The 18,818-nt window shown below is 42.5% G+C and overlaps 1 protein-coding gene across 3 annotated transcripts in view; it reads right to left on the bottom strand.

The window, feature by feature from the left end:
* slc4a2b (solute carrier family 4 member 2b) overlaps positions 1 to 18,211 on the bottom strand; it is a 62,559-nt gene extending 44,348 nt beyond the window's left edge. Inside the window, exons 1-2 of one of the 3 annotated variants that reach the window (XM_047349449.1) lie at positions 18,065 to 18,211; positions 17,816 to 17,933 (exon numbers count right to left, since the gene is read on the bottom strand). The gene's annotated coding sequence lies outside the window, so the exon portion shown is untranslated. Of the gene's footprint in view, positions 1 to 3,737; positions 3,901 to 3,935; positions 4,059 to 17,815; positions 17,934 to 18,064 lie in introns of those variants that run through there. The other 2 variants (XR_007035709.1, XR_007035710.1) reach the window with 2 other exon arrangements.
* Between the last annotated feature and the right edge of the window lie 607 nt (positions 18,212 to 18,818).

Raw genomic sequence — 18,818 nt, 5'->3', positions numbered from 1 at the left:
CGGATCAGAATCTTTCAAAACCATTCACTTCCTGGTTTTCCTACATTGTTTAAAGGCGTAGTAAACTGCTCAATAACAATAAGTTCTGGCATTGAGCAAATTGTAGTTAATTAGGTCCTAGCTGACCTAAAAACAAGAATGAACTGGTTTAATGTGAGAGAGAAAAAGATTGTCTCTTTTTGTACAGTGTATGTAAATATCTGGCTTCAACTGCAGACATCAACTATCTGCTGACCTTATAAGCCGTGTTTCAAATAAAGCACTTTCATTCATTCAAGTTGTATATTTTTTATGAGTATATACATTTCTCAGAAGGTAATCCAGCAAATATTTTCACTTAAAATGGTCATTCTAAAGCAGAAAAAGGCTTATAGAATGACTTTCACATGCCTGGGCCTGCATGACTTAAAGGTCCAACCTAGACAAGGACAATTATCAACTGGTGACCTCTGATCACATGACGGTCATCTCTAAAAACAGCCACTTTTTCTATTTTTGTTGGTGGAGGAAAACATTCAGCTTCTTTTGTATGATTGCTTAAAGACTTAAATGTTAGTTTTATCCCTTTATCTAAAAGGGAAAAACATTATTTAAAAAGTGAGTAATGTTTTGAATTTGTCATGAAGATAAATAAAAGAAAAAAGGTGGCCATTCAGGAAATACAAAGATTTGTGGGAAAACTACATAAAAATGGTTTTTAAAAATTGCTATTACTTATTATTTCAATATTTTTGGAAAATTCCCAAATGAAAGCATAAAATAAACTTTAATATCTAGCATGGCTAAAAATGTGATTTAAAACAGGAATAGTTGAAAATAGGTTGGGTTAAAAGCTCACATGTCGATTATGCACAGCATGTTCAAGGAAGTACTGGATCTATTCTCAGAATAGAAACAACTGTCTCCTTCCTAGACAAGAAAACAAATCAGGCTGCATGGGTGATACAGACAGGAGAACCAATGGTGTGGAAAGGCTCTTTTTCTTTTTTTTATACAAGCCTGGGGAAACATGAAATGCTACAAAAGCATTGGTTTAACCACCGTCACTGGCAAATAAATGAAGCAATCTTTCATTCAATCATTAGGACAGAAAATGAATCATTATAAGCCAGGTAGAGCATCTTTACTTCCCTTCCAGGCCACTAAAATTGAAGCATTTAAACATGTGTCTTAAGGTTAATGAGTACTATGGGCATTAGATAACTGGTAAATCATTGAGCCCATTAATCCAATGCTTTTTTAAAAACTCCTCACAAAGAATATTTTAAAACAATGTTTTATATATAAGGAAATCTATAGACTTAGACAGTTTCTTAGGTACACCTGTTCAGCTGTTTAACTTAAATATCAGCCAATCACACGGTAGTGTCAGGGTCTGTGAGTTTACTGTGTTTGTGTTGCCTGCTATTTACTCTGCTTGGTCACTAGATGGTGTTGGAACTCACAGAGGCAGAGGGGACTTCGCATTTCACCGATTACCTGAAGGTGTATTTAGACTGGAATCTGCTAGCACTTCGACACTTTGAGTATTATCCACGAGTGGTAACAGACTCTCGCCAGACTCTAGCTCTAGTTTTGTTTTCTTGTTTCCTCTTGTGCGCTGAGTAACTTTAGTGTGTCCTCCTCCTCAGATTGTTCAAGACCTGATTGCGTTCAAGATAATCTCCAGACTCTTCTTAAAGAGTGTTTCCAGACTTCTGGATAAGGATTCAAGTCTAGTTATTTCCTCCGGATCAAGTTCAAGCTGGCAGCTTCCTGGCTCTTCGACCACCTGGATCAAATCATAAGCGAACCCTGTCCACCCTCCAACAAACTCTCACGCAGGTACCTCCAACCTGGGCTCCACACCATCAATCCACTCTCCGTGATCAGAGTTCCTAAGGATCTACCTTCACAGAACTTCTCCTGCGTTGTGCTCTCCGACCCCGCATCTCTCATCCCTCTGATGGTTCATCTTCCTTCCCCAGTAAAACCAAGATTACTAAAGTGTTTATTTCCTCTAGTGTCATCCTTTTCTCATCTTTTGTGCAGTTGGTGAATTACCGGTCCCGGATCCCTAACCCATTTCACTCCTGTGAAAAACAATCTTTTAAACATACTGGTTATTCTCCTGAGTGTTATTCTGCATGTGGGTCAGATCTATAACAAATATTATGACAGAATATTCAGGCCAACAAGACCAGCAGTAACTATGTGATGCCATGTCAATATGGCCCAAAATCCCTGAGCAATGTTTGAGACCTTGTTGAATTAAGGTAGTCCTAAAGGTAAAAGAGTGCCGGGATCCAACAGATCGTAAAGGTATATCATCACAAAATGGCGGTATGCATTATTGGTATCGTAAGGAACTGCTTGAAGCGCAATCAATATCAGCTAATTAACTACAAGTACATCTCAATAACTTTGAATGGATCCCTCTCTCTGTACGATCAATACGAAGACAAAGACAGCCAAAAATATACTAATAAACAAATTTTGTTGAAGTTTCCCCCCCCCCCCCAGTATGATTATTGTGAGAAAAAAAAAAAATCCTCACAGTAAATATATTAAAACTAATAGCTTGATTTTTCTACATTTTCTCATTGTGACATTATCCCACAGTAACAAAATATTAATTCATTGTAAGATGTTTCACACATCGTTCCAACCATTGTTTTCCTCAAAAACACGCAGCATTGGTTTGCACAGAGTACATGTGACAAAGAAATAATGCCATGCCTAGAAAGAATCAACACTGTTACAGAGTCATTCCTGCAGTCTCAAAAGCCACCAGATTAATTATGTTTTCCAGCAGGCAAAGAACAATCCTGTGATCAAAACATTTTCCTTATCCATCTGCCAGAAAATCAAGCTCTGCATTCCACATCAGCTTTTATAAGTCTAACGGCTGACAGGAATGCCCAGCCGCAGTAGGAGTCTGTGCACAAGCGTGTGTGTGTGAGCATGCGAGACATGATTGTTTGTCCCCAGGGACGTGGGCTCAATGTGGAGCCACATGCATGGGCTTGGGGGGGGGGGGGTGGGCAGAAATGCATTTAAAGCCACAAGCACCTAAAACCCGCAAAGCCCACTTCAACGTGTGGAGCTGTTCTTAGTCCAAATATTTTGCTGATAATAGCATCACCCATTATAGTCCAACTATATAAAAAGTATGACTTCAGTTTGTGCCTGGATGCATAACTTAATTAACCAACAAATGATAGGCTCCGTTTGCACGAACCAGAACATTGTTCTCATTCTTTTATCTTTGCAACATTTTGTGTCAATTGAAGGCTGTGGAACTGAATTTTACAGGACAATTCTTTTTTTTAAATAAGGCAAACCATGTTGTGCATTTCTCCAAACACAGTCCCACGACTACAACAAATAAAAGCATAAAAATAACTAAAACAAACTGCTAAACAATAACACGCCACTCTTAATTTTTTCTGGCTATTATCTTTAGTGTTAACGCATTTCAGAAGGGCTCCCCTCGAGCTTCCTGTTATTCTTTTCACGATTCAAATCTTAGTGGGAAAAAAAGAAAAAGCTGAACGAGCCATACTGAGCATCATAAAATAAATAAGAAAAAAACGTGGTTCATTTGAGGACAGACCAAACAGATGAGAATAGCTGTGAATGTTAAAAAATAAAAACGTGTTTAAGAAACATTAACATTTTAACTAAATTAAACTTAAATCCCTGTTAATTACCCTCACCCAGTCACTTCCCATGTGACCAGATTAGCCGAGGCTGACCTTAGCTTGTTGCACACCTGCTTCTTGTCTTCCTCTTTGGGCTTGCTGTATGTTGTCTGCATCTTCAGTCTGTTGCCTCCGAGGGTTTTTAGCCTAAAATAATTCAGCAGTTTAAAAATCCCCCAACCACCTCCAGACTCAACACAGGCACGCGTCCAACTCCCTGCTCAGCTCGTCGCAGCCCAGTGGACACATTACCTTCACTCAGGGTTTGGTGGCTTCCTGCGTGACTGTTTTCCGTGTGCACAGAATCTCAGAGCCAACAGCAGCTCACGGTCAGTCTGCGCCCAGCTTTATCTCGCTCTTTGTCCCCAACAAGGGCTTCAAGCTACAGCGGCTGTGCTCATCGGAGGCAGCACCTGTCATTTGGGAGACGACATAACTGCTTTTTACCCTCTTCTGCAGAGATGAAAATGCAATCACCATTAATCTATTTTAATTAGTGTTGAATGTAGTATTACAAGTATTGTCATTGCAATAGTACTTACAGAAATGCATCATCAGATTTCTAATGTTTTTTGATTTTATCCAACAGAATCAAAATCAAACAAAAAACACAACATTCATAATACTTTAGGTATTTTCTGTATTATTTTTGAATGTGACAACTTGGAGTCGTCTTCACTCAGTAATATCTTCCACACCGAAGACTGTTGTTACCACAACGTTGTAGCACCTGGCTATGCCACATTCACAAAACAGGAAAACAGATTATTTTTTGTTTCTAGTCACTGCTTTGAGCTGGTAAAAAATAAATAAAATAAGTGAATTCCAGTCAGACACCAGTCAAGTTCTCAGTGCAACTTTAGCAGGAAATGTGATATTTGATGGCTACAAAATGCCAAGTGTCATGAATTCTGTTTATTTACCACATTTAGCCGTTGAAATAGAATCTCACCAGAATAAATTCTCACACCAGACACAGATATTTGTCATCTAAGATCCTAAATAATAAATTGACCACAATAATTTATTAGTATGGTGTAGGGCCTCCTTTTGCGGCCAATACAGCATCAATTCGTCTTGGGAATGACATATACAAGTCCTGCACAGTGGTCAGAGGGATTTTAAGCCATTCTTCTTGCAGGATAGTGGCCAGGTCACTACGTGATACTGGTGGAGGAAAACGTTTCCTGACTCGCTCCTCCAAAACACCCCAAAGTGGCTCAATAATATTTAGATCTGGTGACTGTGCAGGCCATGGGAGATGTTCAACTTCACTTTCATGTTCATCAAACTATTCTTTCACCAGTCTTGCTGTGTGAAGTCGGGATGTGTTGTGTGTCTTAAGTGTTTGTCTAAATTTCTGTTTCAATGTTTCTCTCAAATGTTTGTCTGACTAACCTTTAGACTTCAGAGAAAACAAAAAGAAATAATAATCATAGGATGGAAAATGGAAATGGATATATTGGGGAAAAAATGACTGGTTATTGTGATCACATATTTAACAGGAATGAATAACTAAATAATGGTATGATTAAGTTTGTACAGAATATGCAAATAACTTTTTTCTAGTATTGGGGGTAGAGGTTACGGGGACGGACCCTAAATGTCTAATTTAGGTAGATATAATCAAATTATCAACGTGCTTGAAAAGTAGGTTGTCCAAAAAACTGGACACCTTCATGGTAAATGATGTGAATACTTTGTTCTGGGGATGATTTCAAAATATTTTTATGGAAAGTAACGGGTTTGTACATATCTTGGCTACTAGTTAATGGACAATAAAGTAGCAACTAACTGGGTTACAATATAAATATGATTTTTGGTTAAAGGTGAGAAGATGACTGTTATATTATCTACATATGAGATTCTCATGAAAACAGGTACTGGAGCATTTCCTGTTCCCAACAAGCCCTAAAGGAAACTGTTATTAATTTTATGGGTTCTGACATCAGAGTGAAAGGATGTAGAGATGTGCTTGACACTTTCACCAGGTCGGCTGAGAGAGCTGATCACACAATCAAAAAACGATTGGCTAAAGTAGTACAAAAATGAAGTGGCTGGATGCGATGCCCTTGGTGATGTTTTACACCTGCTGAGCTCATGGGTTTAACTCCCCATCAGCTGCTGACAGGAAGAACCATGCCCTGACCTTTCACCTCCTCTCTTCAGTCGGGGTGTGCACCCAGTCTGGATTCACAGAGAGAGCAACTGACACACTATGCTCAACGATTCTAATCTGCTGTGAAGTTTTTGTCTCATAACACACAGGAGGTTCTAACCAAAGAACCAACGGGAGAAAGCACCTGAGGGAGAACATATGAATAGGTTTGATTGGATATCTTTTAACTTAACATTTCATTTCCAGCTAACACATGAAAAATGTGCTTGTGAAACTAAATTAATTTATTCCAGAAACCATAACGTCAAAAGGTAAGATTAACTCATCTTTTTGCTTTCAACTAACAAAATACAATTATGTGGAACCTGTTTCATAAGTTTTTGAGTGGGCTGGGTTACTTCAACAGAGGGAACGTGATAAAGATTAAACTATAAAAATTCTATTTGTTGGGTTAAAGCTTGAAGGAGTATGTCCTGATATAAGTTCACATGTGCTTCTGGGTTATTTATTTATAGATGTTTTTAACTTAGATTGTAAATTAACTTTATACAAGGCCTTGAACTTTTACCTGTGCTGAACCGAACTGATTTATGGGGAATAATTGCTGTAATAATTAATGATTGTTATTGCCTGGACAGTAAAGATGTGCCCTGCCTGGTTTCCCTCTCCCTCCAGGATGCCCTGATACCGATTGGCCTACTTCGTCAGGGGGAACCTTTCCGAAAATGTGTTTTTAAATTTGATATGTCTGCTAGATTACAAACTGCTTCCTGTTAGAACCGATTCTAATCTTTTAAATGACTTCAAGGTAAAACAGGAGAGACAGCTGAAGGCTGTAAATGGGATGTTGAAAATAATTCTTGTCAAAATAGAATAGCTATGGATATGATCCTAGCAAAAAGGAAAAAATAAGGGTTGTGTGATGTTTTTGGAGAGGCTTGTTGTTCTTTTATTCCCAAAAATTACAGCACCTGATAGATCTCTAACGAAGGCCCTAAATGACTTGCAATCACTATCCATTGAATTAAAATCGCACTCAGGAATCGATGAATTCATAAAAATGTTTGAGACATGGTTTGGAAAATGGGGAAACCTAATGGTGAGTATTTTCACGTCATTGACTGTTGTTGTGGTGATCGCAGGTTGTGTATGCTGTTGTGCAACGTGTATTTGAGCTCTCATCTTCAGGTGTATTGATTGTGCGATTGGTTCCAGTGATACCAGAGGTTTGAGATTACCAGAATATCAAATGGATGTGGTGCCAGAGCGCACTGATGTTGTCTACTGAATATTTAAGCACAAGTGATGAAGTGGATCTCATGGAACCAAACCAAAGTGCTGGAGAAATTATGATACTGTGCTATGAGGAGGAGGACCAGACAACTGCAATAGATAATTGAACAGGGTTTACGATTCAGGGCCTACAATATACTGACACACATTGTGCTGCTCATTCCCGCTGTGCTTCTAGCTTTTTATTATTTTTGTTGTTTTAAATTTTTCAACAGGGCATTATTTCCTATTTGCGATGTTTTAACCATTTAAATTTCAGACACACATGACAGGTCTGTTCTATGGGAAACAGAGGGTGTGCAGACACTGAGGGCTGCAGGCAGTTACCAGAGAGATGGCACGCCGTTTGGGGGACGGAGTTACGCGACAGACGGAAGGAACTTCTTCCCATATTCTAGCTTAGGTCCATATGCACTAGACACACTGATTGATGTGAGGTGGGTTTTTCCCACCTCAACAGGGGGATTGTTATGGATGTATGATTTTGTGGCCTTTTCTAATCATCTCTTTGCTGCCTTAATTAAATATATCTGCCGTACCGCTCACTGCTACAGCTTACACAACATAACTGTTGATATCACATAAGATGCAACACAGTCAAGGATAAACTGATACAAGAGGATGACACCCTTTAGGTTCTCATCCTTAGGGGCATAACTACAACCATGGACTCAGGGGGACTGAGAGTGCCAACTGCCTGTCAGATGCAAATAGTTAAGGGGTCGGGACCCTCAAATCAAGGATGTAAGAAAGAGGGGGCCGTGATCAGGCTCACCGGTTTGACAGAGGACAACCCATAAGTGCAAAGGGGGCCCGCCCTCTGACCCAATATCCTTTACAGTGATTTCTGTGACTTAATAAATAATGTTGATATTAAAGGCATCAGAATATTTCATTTAATGGTATGAATGATGTACCAGATAAGTTAATGACAGATTGATTAAATGAATTTAGTTAAGCACATGTCGTGAATGAAAGTATTAATAGGACCTTGCAGGTTATTTTTAGTTATGTATTCACCTCTCCATAGGTTGATTTTTAGGACATTTTAAGTAATAAATGGAGGCGGCATTAAAGTAAAAGGTTTTCTAATTGTGCTAAACAGGTACATTGTTTTTGTGGCTGTGACACAGGACACCTCGTCTGAGAGAATGGACTGTCTCTCCCTGGCCGCCCACAGATAACTTTGTCTCGCTTGTGTCTTCATTGCATACCTTCTCTGAGTTTATCAGTTTGTCTAACTCTGACAAAGTTAAACAGATATAATTCAGTCAGATGAAATATAATATTAATGTTTGGTTTATTTACTACACAATCTACCAGATAGACACCACAATGGTGACACATAGTCTACTGATAATCACTGAGGGAGAGAACATCCATTGCATTGGAGTGCCAGATATAAAAACTACATGTGACCTCCTATCGGGGCTCTTCGTCATCCTCTAACAGATGGCGACGGTCCGAGATGGGAGCCTCAGCGCTGATCTCTGTAATCATTCCTTTGCCTTAATTTAGATTAAAAATAGTTAAACGTTAGAAACTGGTTGAGAGTCGTTCCTTTAAGAGTCTTTAGATAGAGTGTGTGATCGCTTCATGGGGACCAAGTACCGGAGGAGCTCCGAGGTGTCTGACCGCCAGCAGGGTGCGGTAGCTCGGACATACCAAGGCTTGAAAGTACACAACAGTGCAAGAACATTGAGTCAGACAGCCTGTCCTTTCTTTACATTCCCGTGAGAGTGCTCCTTTCTAGTAGTTCCTGGGTGTGGCTCCACCAATTGCACAAAAACGTGATGTGCCCCCCTTCACAGACACTAAATTGTGAACCTCAGACTGGATGCATTACTGAGAACGGTGCTTACTTTGAGACTGAGGCAGGGGGAGGGAACAGCATTTTCACAGGGCTCACCCAAACCAAACAAAGGCCTATATTCTGATACTCAAGTCTCTCCATGACAAATGGGTCACTTGTGTTTTGCCTGGGAATCAGTTTTTTGTGATTATGTTTTGGGTTGGACATATGCAAACCAGCACAGCAGTGCTTGTAAAGGAATGACATTTAAACTGAACAAATAAAGCTGCAAGGAGAGCAAACACCACAGCTTTAGACAGTAAACAGGACTAAAATAATAGTGTTTAACTTTTAGGCTCAATATATTTAACGAAAATTGGTAGCTCGGTCTATCTGCAAAGGGAGAGTAAAATACATATAAAGGACTGAGAGCAAAGTTTAAAAGGAAAAAAAAAAGCTTATCAGGCTTTTCTCCTTCCTTCTTTTCTGCATGAGCAAGCAATTCACAACAGGAATGTGGAGACGTCCTGCTCAACTGTTTGGGCTTTTAGCTAGTCACAAAACTGTTGTCATTAAATCGGTTAAATAAATCGGTTTGTTATATTCTCCAGAGGACAAGAAAAACAAATACAAGCTCAGAACGTGACTGCAGGGATGGAGCCATCAGATATGTTTAAGCACCACAAAGTAATAAGCGATAAAATGGAATCACTTTGGAGTTTGATCTTATTTTTCTGGGGATTTAACAAGTTGAGAATGACTATAATAAAAATTTAAAAGGTCTTACTATCAATGACGTGCTCTCAAGGGGAATAAAAATTATGTAGTCTTTGGTTTCACTTAGATTTAGCAAATGCAGGGAAAAATAATAACTTAATCCGGTGTCTCAGCTTTACTTCAAAGTGAAGAGTCTTCTCAGATAACCTGGAGAGCATATGCAGATGATAATGGCGAGTCAGCAGAAGAGGGACATCCTTCCTCTGTCCTGCCAGATGCCACATCCTGACATGCTGCGTGGCTGGAGCTCCCAAACTACAAGGAAGTAACCTGAGGGGTTTGTTGTTAGAAGGTTTGTATAACTGCTGGTGTGATTTAAGATTTGATCAGATGGCAGATGGGTAAACAAATCACCTGAAATTTTTATGGCCTCGTTTTTTTTTTTTTTTTTACCCCCAATCAAAATTTATTTCGGGAATTGTATTACTAGTTTTGTAATAAATTCCCCAAGGCCTTTACCAGTTAATCTAAATAGATAGATAAATTTGACAATTTCTAAACTTTCTATGCCTGACGAATGCCTGCAAAGACATATAAAAAATAAATCAGAACAAGAATGCCATCTGCAATGAGCAGTGATTCATTATTATGTCTGTCATATTTTAGTCCTGGGTGTCATGTGAGGAAGCCTGGTGGCAGCCTGCGATTGTTCACACTGGCCTCATGCCAAGGGTAAACCTCATAGCACCAACATTGAGCTGGCAGTGTTCCACGTTAAAGTAATGCTCTTGGCACCAAACCTTCCCTGGCTTCATCTAAAAGAAACCAGCTGATGTTAATCTTCACATCAATACTCTTCCGTGATCAGGCCCCTGGCGCACAGAGGAAGGTGCAAGCTGCACTCCCTGTGGATTTCGAGCTTCCACCTGGGGAAGTGCACACACCTCCAAATTGCTAGCTGATAGGGGAGATTGGGGGAAGTCGTAAGATTTTAGGGAGGCAGTTTGAAAAAAATAATTCTCGGCGCGGCACTGATGGTGTAGGGTTTAAAGCGCGCGACCATGCAGAGGCTGCTGTCCTTGAAGCGGTTGTCCCGGGTTCGAGTCCCGGACCCGGCAACATTTGCCGAATGTCTCCCCCTCTCTCTACCCCTCTTTCCTGTCTGCCTACTGTCAAAAACAAATAAAAATTTAAAAAAGGCCACTAGTGCTAAAAAAATATCTTTAAAAGAAATTATTGTGAGTCTGTCAAGGGAGCTAAAAAGAAAAAAATATTTTAGTCATTTCATTTTTAATGAAATAAATATCTAATTTAACAAATCTTTTTTCCCAGTAGTCAGACAAAAGGATTTAAACAGTCTCAGTCATTTTCTAACCTAGTTCTGTATAATCTTGCATTCAGCACATGTCATTTGATAACTTCTTTGTAAAATGGAAGCCAGTCATCTGTAGCTTGCATCGGTCAAAAGAAATATGCCGTTTTAACAGCACTGAACATCGCAGCATCAAACTGCTGCTTGAACCACAAGAATGCAGGCAGAAAATCTACAGGCTAAATTTAGATCTTATCTAAAAGTGAAAATAATCTGTGTAAATAGTGGAATACAGTTTGTGTGCACCCTACACCTAAATATACCGGTTGTTTCATAACCATAGCTTCCTAAAATAGAATCACAAACTCTTTATGTAATTAAACCTCAATAATGACCTTTAAGTCAATGGAGATTAATTATTCGGCAATCTTTATAGTGAAGCTGAAGATAAAAAACTATTTACTGCAGGCAGTAAATGCAATACTAACAATGTTTAACTGGCAGGCCAAGAATGTTTCCATATTTGCTAAAATAATGAAATGCTGCTAAAAGGCATTTTTGTGGGATCTACTATTGCATTCATGTCCAGTCAGAAATATCAGTTTCTCATTTACAAATTCCCTTTTCTCAACATTGTCGTTTAATATTATTCCCAAATACAGCCTTCAAGGATACAAGATAAACAGCTTTAGCAAAGTAGTGTGAGATGTTCAAAGGACCACAGTCAACATTTAGTCGTTCACAAAGAGTCAAGCTAGAGCCAATACTCGACAAAGGCCACTGGGGAACTAAAGCTTTTTCAAACAGCACTGGTCCTCCGGGCTGTCCCGGATCCCAAAGAGTCCAGTTTTGTTGAAAAAAATAAATAAACAAAACAGCCTTTAAATGTTCATTAATGTAACCAAATGCATATTGGAACACTTGAAAGAAGCAGTAAGAGATGCATTAAACAAACCTGATGAAAATATAACAAATTTAATGAACTGCGTAGATTGAGAGGTTTAGATGCATTTTTCAACCTACCTGTAGACAAAACTCTTTAAAGAGGATTAACAGTTTGTCTGCAGCTAAAATAATTTTTGCTTTTACATCATTTAGCAGTTTTTTGATGGAACGATACAGTTGTCCGTAGAAACAAAAATCCTATTAGTGATTCAGTTAATTGGCAACAGGTCAGGAACTCCATTGTATATAAAAATGCAAGCCAAGATGGTTCATCTGTTCAAATATATACAGTTTAGAAAGGTTAAGCTGTATTTAGTGTAAAGAAAAATATTGAAACTGTCATGAGTACAAAGTGATTAAAGATTTACAGAGGGCAAGAATAAACAAATTGAGAAGAATAATTATCTGTCCTTAAGTTGGGAAATTTCCTTGTATGAGTCACAATGAGACATGCAAATGACATACAGATACACTGGAAATAAGCAGTATTAATGATAAATATAATAATAATAATAATGAACTATACAGATCTGATTTACAGGTCACATAAGTTTAAGTTAAAGGATCCACAAAGGCAATTCAAAACTAGTATGAAAAGAATTGTCCTACATGAAAAACGTCAAGAGATATTTTCTCTTTAGGAACCAATTGTATAGGTGGCTTTGTCTCATCTGACCAGAGCACCAGCTCCCGCATGTTTGCTGGTTCTCCTTCATGGCTTTTGGCAAACGTCACATGGCTTCCTGCCAAAATGTTGACCGAGGCACAAATAATGATTGTCCTGTAAACTGACATTTTCCTCTGTGCTTTTCATCTCTGCAGCTCCTCCAGAGTTGCTATGAGCCACTTGGCTGCTTCTTTGATTACCGTACTTTCCGCACTATAAGGCGCACCGGATTATAAGGCGTATAGAATAGAAGCTACTGCAGTCAAACGTTTGACTGGGGTTGCGTTATGCATCCACTAGATGGAGCTGTGCTAAAGAGAATGTCAGATAAGTCAGTCAGTCAAACTTTATTAATACACTACAAACCAGCGTTCTGATAACTCCATTCACTCTCATGGTAAGGTCTCCTCTACATAGAATTCTATTGAATAGAGCCAACCGCACGTTAGGAATGCATTGGAGTCTATGAAGTTGAAGTTGAAATCAAACGTTAGTTAAAACGTGAAAGGGAACTTTTCCCTGATTCAGTAAACACGTAAAAGAAACAGTTTGATGCACTAAATCAAACGTTAGTACTGTTAATCTTTCCTGTTTCTGTCCCCTGACCGTAGTCTGATGACACAGGGGAGACGCTTTCTCCAGGGCCGAAGTTACTAGTTTCCTCGGGGTTAACTCCCTCACTCATACGTTGCTGAGTTGAGCATGAAGAAACAGCATCAAAACACTGAGTTGTTGACGAGATTCGGGGTTCTTTTTAATGACTTTGCAGCACGTAAAAACACAGGGCTTACAGACTCATACACCGCTGCACCGGTCGCCGTCTCTACCCACCCCACACACACAATAATACCGACGTCACTCCTTCACTCTTGATTCTCAGCTACGGCAGCACACAGCGCCACCTCTGTCCGGAGGAGTAAGGTCAACATCTTCCATACACACACACACGAAACATACACCCCACACACTGAGCTTCTAATCACATATAGTTCAGGCAATTCCTGCAACAGTACATTCAAACGTTATACACACACAAGTGTTGTTGGACTAGGAGTAAGCACAGTACAGGTGTTTACCGCTATTACTTCGGCAACACCCCTGACTACGGTAGCCGTAATGCTGCAAGCGGTGCGGCTTTGTAGTTTACCAGTCGTACTGAAACATTTTGACAGAGCGCCGTGTACAACCAGTATGGATCAACCAATTAACCAATTGATCCATATATAAGGCGCTCCGGATTACAAGGCGCACTGTCATTTTTTGAAAAAATTAAAGGTTTTTAAGTGCGCCTTATAGTGCGGAAAATACGGTAATCATCTCCTTGCATGGCTAATAAGTTTAGGTGGGCGGCCACATCTTAGTAAATCTGCAGTGGTTTCATACTCTTTCCATTTCTAGATGATGCATTCAATGAGATGTTCAGAGCTTGGGATTTTGTACTCGTCGTCTTCCGCTTTATCCGGGACTGGGACGCGGGGGCAGCAGACTCAGCAGAGACGCCCAGACGTCCCTCTCCCCAGACACCTCCTACAGCTCCTCCGGGGGGAGCCCAAGGCGTTCCCGGCCAGCCGAAAGTCCCTCCAGCATGTCCTGGGCCGTCGCCTTGGCCTCCTCCAGGTGGGACGTGCCTGGAACACCTCCCGAGGAAGGCGTCCAGGAGGCATGAGGTATAGATGCCCGAGCCACCTCAACTGGCTCCTCTCGATGTGGAGGAGTAGCGGCTCTACTCCGAGCCCCTCCCGGATGGCCGAGCTCCTCACCCTATCTCTAAGGGAGTGCCCGGCCACCCAACGGAGGAAGCTCATTTCAGCCGCTTGTATCCAGGATCTCGTTCTTTCGGTCATGACCCAAAGCTCATGGCCATAGGTGAGGGCAGGAACATAGACCGACCGGTAAATCGAGAACTTCGCTTTTCGGCTCAGCTCTCTCTTCACCACAACGGACCGGCACAGCGCCCCCATTACTGTGGCAGCCGCACCGATCCGTCTGTCGATCTCCCGCTCCATTCTTCCCTCACTCGTGAACAAGACCCCGAGATACTTGAACTCCTCCACTTGAGGCAGGAACTCCCCTCCTACCTGAAGAGGACAAGCTTCCCTTTTCCGGTCGAGAACCATGGCCTCGGACTTGGAGGAGCTGATCTTCATCCCCGCCGCTTCACACTCGGCTGCGAACCGCCCCAGTGCATGCTGTGGGTCTTGGCTAGAGGGGGCCAGCAGGACCACGTCATCCGCAAAAAGAAGAGACAAAATCTTCTGGCCCCCAAACCAGACCCCCTCCGGCCCTTGGCTGCGCCTAGAAATCCTGTCCATAAAATTTATGAACAGGACCGGTGACAAAGGGCAGCCCTGCTGGAGTCCAACATGCACCAGGAACAGGTCCGACTTAGTGCCGGCAATGCGAACCAAACTCCTGCTCCGCTTGTACAGAAACCGGATGGCCCCTAGTAAAGGGCCCCCGATTCCATACTCCTGGAGCACCCCCCACAGGGCATCACGAGGGACACAGTCGAATGCTTTCTCCAGGTCCACAAAACACATGTGGACCGGTTGGGCAAACTCCCATGAACCCTCGAGTACCCTGTAGAAGGTATAGAGCTGGTCCAGTGTTCCACGGCCGGGAGGAAAACCACACTGCTCCTCCTGAAGCCGGGGTTCGACTATCGGCCGGACTCTCCTCTCCAATACCCTGGCGTAGGCCTTACCAGGGAGGCTGAGGAGTGTGATCCCCCTGTAGTTAGAACACACCCTCCGGTCACCCTTCTTATGTAGGGGGACCACCACCCCAGTCTGCCAATCCAAAGGCACTGTCCCCATCTGCCAGGCAATGTTGAAGAGGAGTGTCAACCATGACAGCCCCACAACATCCAAAGACTTGAGGTACTCAGGGCGAATCTCATCCAACCCCGAAGACCGGCCACCGTGGAGCTTTTTAACCACCTCGGTGACTTCAGCCTGGGTGATGAAAGAGTCCAAACCCGAGTCCCCAGCCTCTGTTTTCACCAGGGAATGTGTGATGGCAGGGTTGAGGAGATCCTCGAAGTACTCCTTCCACCGGCCGATAATGTCCCCAGTAAACACTGTTTACTGGGGACATTACAGTGTTGGCGAAGCACTGCTTCCCCCTCCTGAGGCGCCGGACGGTTTGCCAGAATCGCTTCGGGGCCAACCGGTAGTCCTTCTCCATGGCCTCAACGAACTCCTCCCAGGTCCGAGTTTTTGCCTCTGCCACCACCCGGGCCGCGGCACGCTTTGCCCCACGGTACCAGTCAGCCGCCTCGGGAGTCCCACAAGCCAACCACACTCCTTATTCAGCTTGACAGCGTCCCTTACTGCTTGTGTCCACCACCGGGTTCTGGGATTGCCGCAGCGACAGGCACCGCAGACCTTACAGCTGCAGCTATGGGCAGCAGCATCGACAATAGATGCGGAGAACATGGTCCACTCGGACTCTATGTCTCCAACATCCCCCAGGATCTGGTCGAAGCTCTCCCGGAGGTGAGAGTTGAATACATCCCTGGCCAAGGTGTCCGCCAGACGTTCCCAGCAGACCCTCACTATGCGCTTTGGCCTGCCAAGTCTGTCCGGCTTTCTCCTCCTCCAGCGGATCCAACTCACCACCAGGTGGTGATCAGTGGACAGCTCAGCCCCTCTCTTCACCAGAGTGTCCAAAACATGCGGCCGAAGGTCTGATGATACGACAACAAAGTCGATCACTGACCTCCTGCCTAGGGTGTCCTGGTGCCAAGTGCACTGATGGACACCCTTATGTTTGAACATGGTGTTCGTTATGGACAATCCGTGACTAGCACAGAAGTCCAATAACAAAACACCACTCGGATTCAGATCGGGGAGGCCATTCCTCCCAATCACGCCTCTCCAGGTGTCACTGTCGTTTCCCATGTGGGCGTTGAAGTCCCCCAGCAGAATAATGGAGTCCCCAGGAGGGGCACTATCCAGCACCCCCGACAGGAACGCAAAGAAGGCCGGGTACTCCGCACTACCACTCGGCCCGTAGGCTGAAATGATAGTCAGAGACCTCTCCCCAACCCGAAGGCGCAGGGATGCGACCCTCTCATCCACTTTGGTAAACCCCAACACGAGACGGCTGAGCTGGGGGGCGACAAGCAAACCCACCCCAGCCCGCCGCCTCTCCCCGTGGGCCACTCCAGAGTAGAAGAGAGTCCAGCCCCTCTCGAGGAGATGGGTTCCAGAGCCCACGCTGTGCGTGGAGGCGAGCCCAACTATTTCTAGTCAATATCTCTCGACCTCCCGCACAAGCTCAGGCTCCTTCCCCCCCAGTGAGGTGACATTCCACGTCCCTAGAGCCAGCCTAAGCATCCGGGGATCGGGCCGCCGAGGTCTCCACCTTCGTCCGCCGCCCAATCCTCTTTGCACCGGTCCCTCACGGTTCCCCCTGCAGGTGGTGGGCCCACTGGGGGATGGTCTCACGTTGGGATTTTGTTTTATAACCTAAACCTAATTCATTGTTTCAACAACTTTATTCTTGACCTGTTCAGTGTGTTTGTTTACTAATGATGACAGAAAAGGTGTATTTACATGGAGACTGATTCACACACACGTGGACGGTATTGTCTATTAGGCAACTTTGCACTCAATTTATTTTTTACCCATTTCTGTTTTTTTAGGGGAGTATCAGTAAAAAGGGTTTGATTAAAAATCTAAACCGCCTTCATTTCTGAAAAATTTTGAAAACCATGAATCATTTTCTTTCCACTTTACTATTGTGCGAGACTATGAGTTGGTCTAATACATAAAACTGTATTAAACGCAGTGATTTGAAAGTGACAAAATTTGGAAAATAGAAATAAGTGGGGGGGGGGGGGGGGGGGGGGGAATCGTTGAAATTTTGCCAGGTACACAACAGAGTTTTTAAGGGGGTTTTCTCCCTTCACTGAGCTGAAGCTGGGTAGTTTTATTGAGATTTCTTTACGTGTTTGGAAACTATTTGTCAATGGAATAATGGAAATAATGAAAATGCACCTAAATCCCAAAGCTGTCCTTGGTCCATTCAGTCATGTTGAATGAACTCTGAGTAAAAGCTGAATGCTCTTTCACAATCCCCTCTGCTTTGTTTGGTTTTGGGGTTTATTTTAAGAATCAAGGCCAACATTAAAGTTTCATTTTATTGCCTCAACATCATGACCCTCGTGGCACCTGCTGCTGTCAACCCCCTGCTGCTAGCTGCTATGAGGACTAACCAGCAAACATTACATTTAACCATGTCCAGACCTTTTCCACTCACACCCAAGCCCTCCTGTTATTACCTGTTCAACAAGGCGGAAAACCAAGCCAAGTCATCCACTGGAGGTGCTGGTGTTGGGGTGGGGTGGTGGGCTGCTGCTCCATGCATGTGTGGCAGTTACTGGCTGTCAGGAGGCGAATCTGTTCGCAGGAAAAACGAGTCATCCGTCAGAAGTGGTCGTTAATCCTCAAAAACGACGTCTTTTCACTAAACAAAATGCCTAAGAAGCAACTAGTAACAGTAACTCAAAGGTTAGAGTTAATTTACTCACCGGTGCCTAGCAGCGGTACTCGCCTCAAACTCTATGAATCACTCCTCCTTTCGATTGCCTCAAATAAGCCACGGCCGCTTCCGGTGGAGAGTTCAAATTAGGGTCAACGGAATCGCACCCAACACACCTGCTTCCGCTACGCTTTGAAAGTCATGTTTTTAAAATAACTTATCGAGTCTAATCAAAACCATAAAGCAACACACAAAAGAGTAAGACGTTTTTATTAAGTCACAAACTCCTTTCTATGCCTTAATTTTGAAAATAAAACAATCAAATTCCGGCTTTAGTGAGGTAATTTTTGGAAACTTGTTGCACTGGCCTGTAGATGGACATTGATGCGCATGCGTAAACGATGATTCATATTTCAGAGCAAATGCGTCGTTCCGTTATACATCCGGCGACCCTCTAAGATAAACGTGAAGATATACAAAAGGTAGGCAAAATTATTTTTCTTACAAAAGTTGTTCCAATCTTGCCGGATGTGACGTTGCACAGTTAAATCGATACGGGCCCTCTGACATAAACAAATTAAACTTCAGGATTTAATAATGAAATAAATAAATACAAACTTATACCAACAGAAGACTAGCAACATGCTTATCATCATTATCACACTACGTCATCGGTGATATTATTTCTGCCGCAGATAAGTATGAAGGAAATACTTAAATATTTGCTTTTCCTGCGTGTTTCAGAGGTCTGTGACAGAATTATGCTTTTTAATAATACATTAATACATTCATGAAAATGTTTC

The sequence above is a fragment of the Girardinichthys multiradiatus genome, chromosome 21, assembly GCF_021462225.1.
Source record: "Girardinichthys multiradiatus isolate DD_20200921_A chromosome 21, DD_fGirMul_XY1, whole genome shotgun sequence".
Taxonomy (NCBI): Eukaryota; Metazoa; Chordata; class Actinopteri; order Cyprinodontiformes; family Goodeidae; genus Girardinichthys; species Girardinichthys multiradiatus.
The sequence above is the reverse complement of the archived record's forward strand: the minus strand, read 5'-3'. Positions and strand labels throughout refer to the sequence as shown.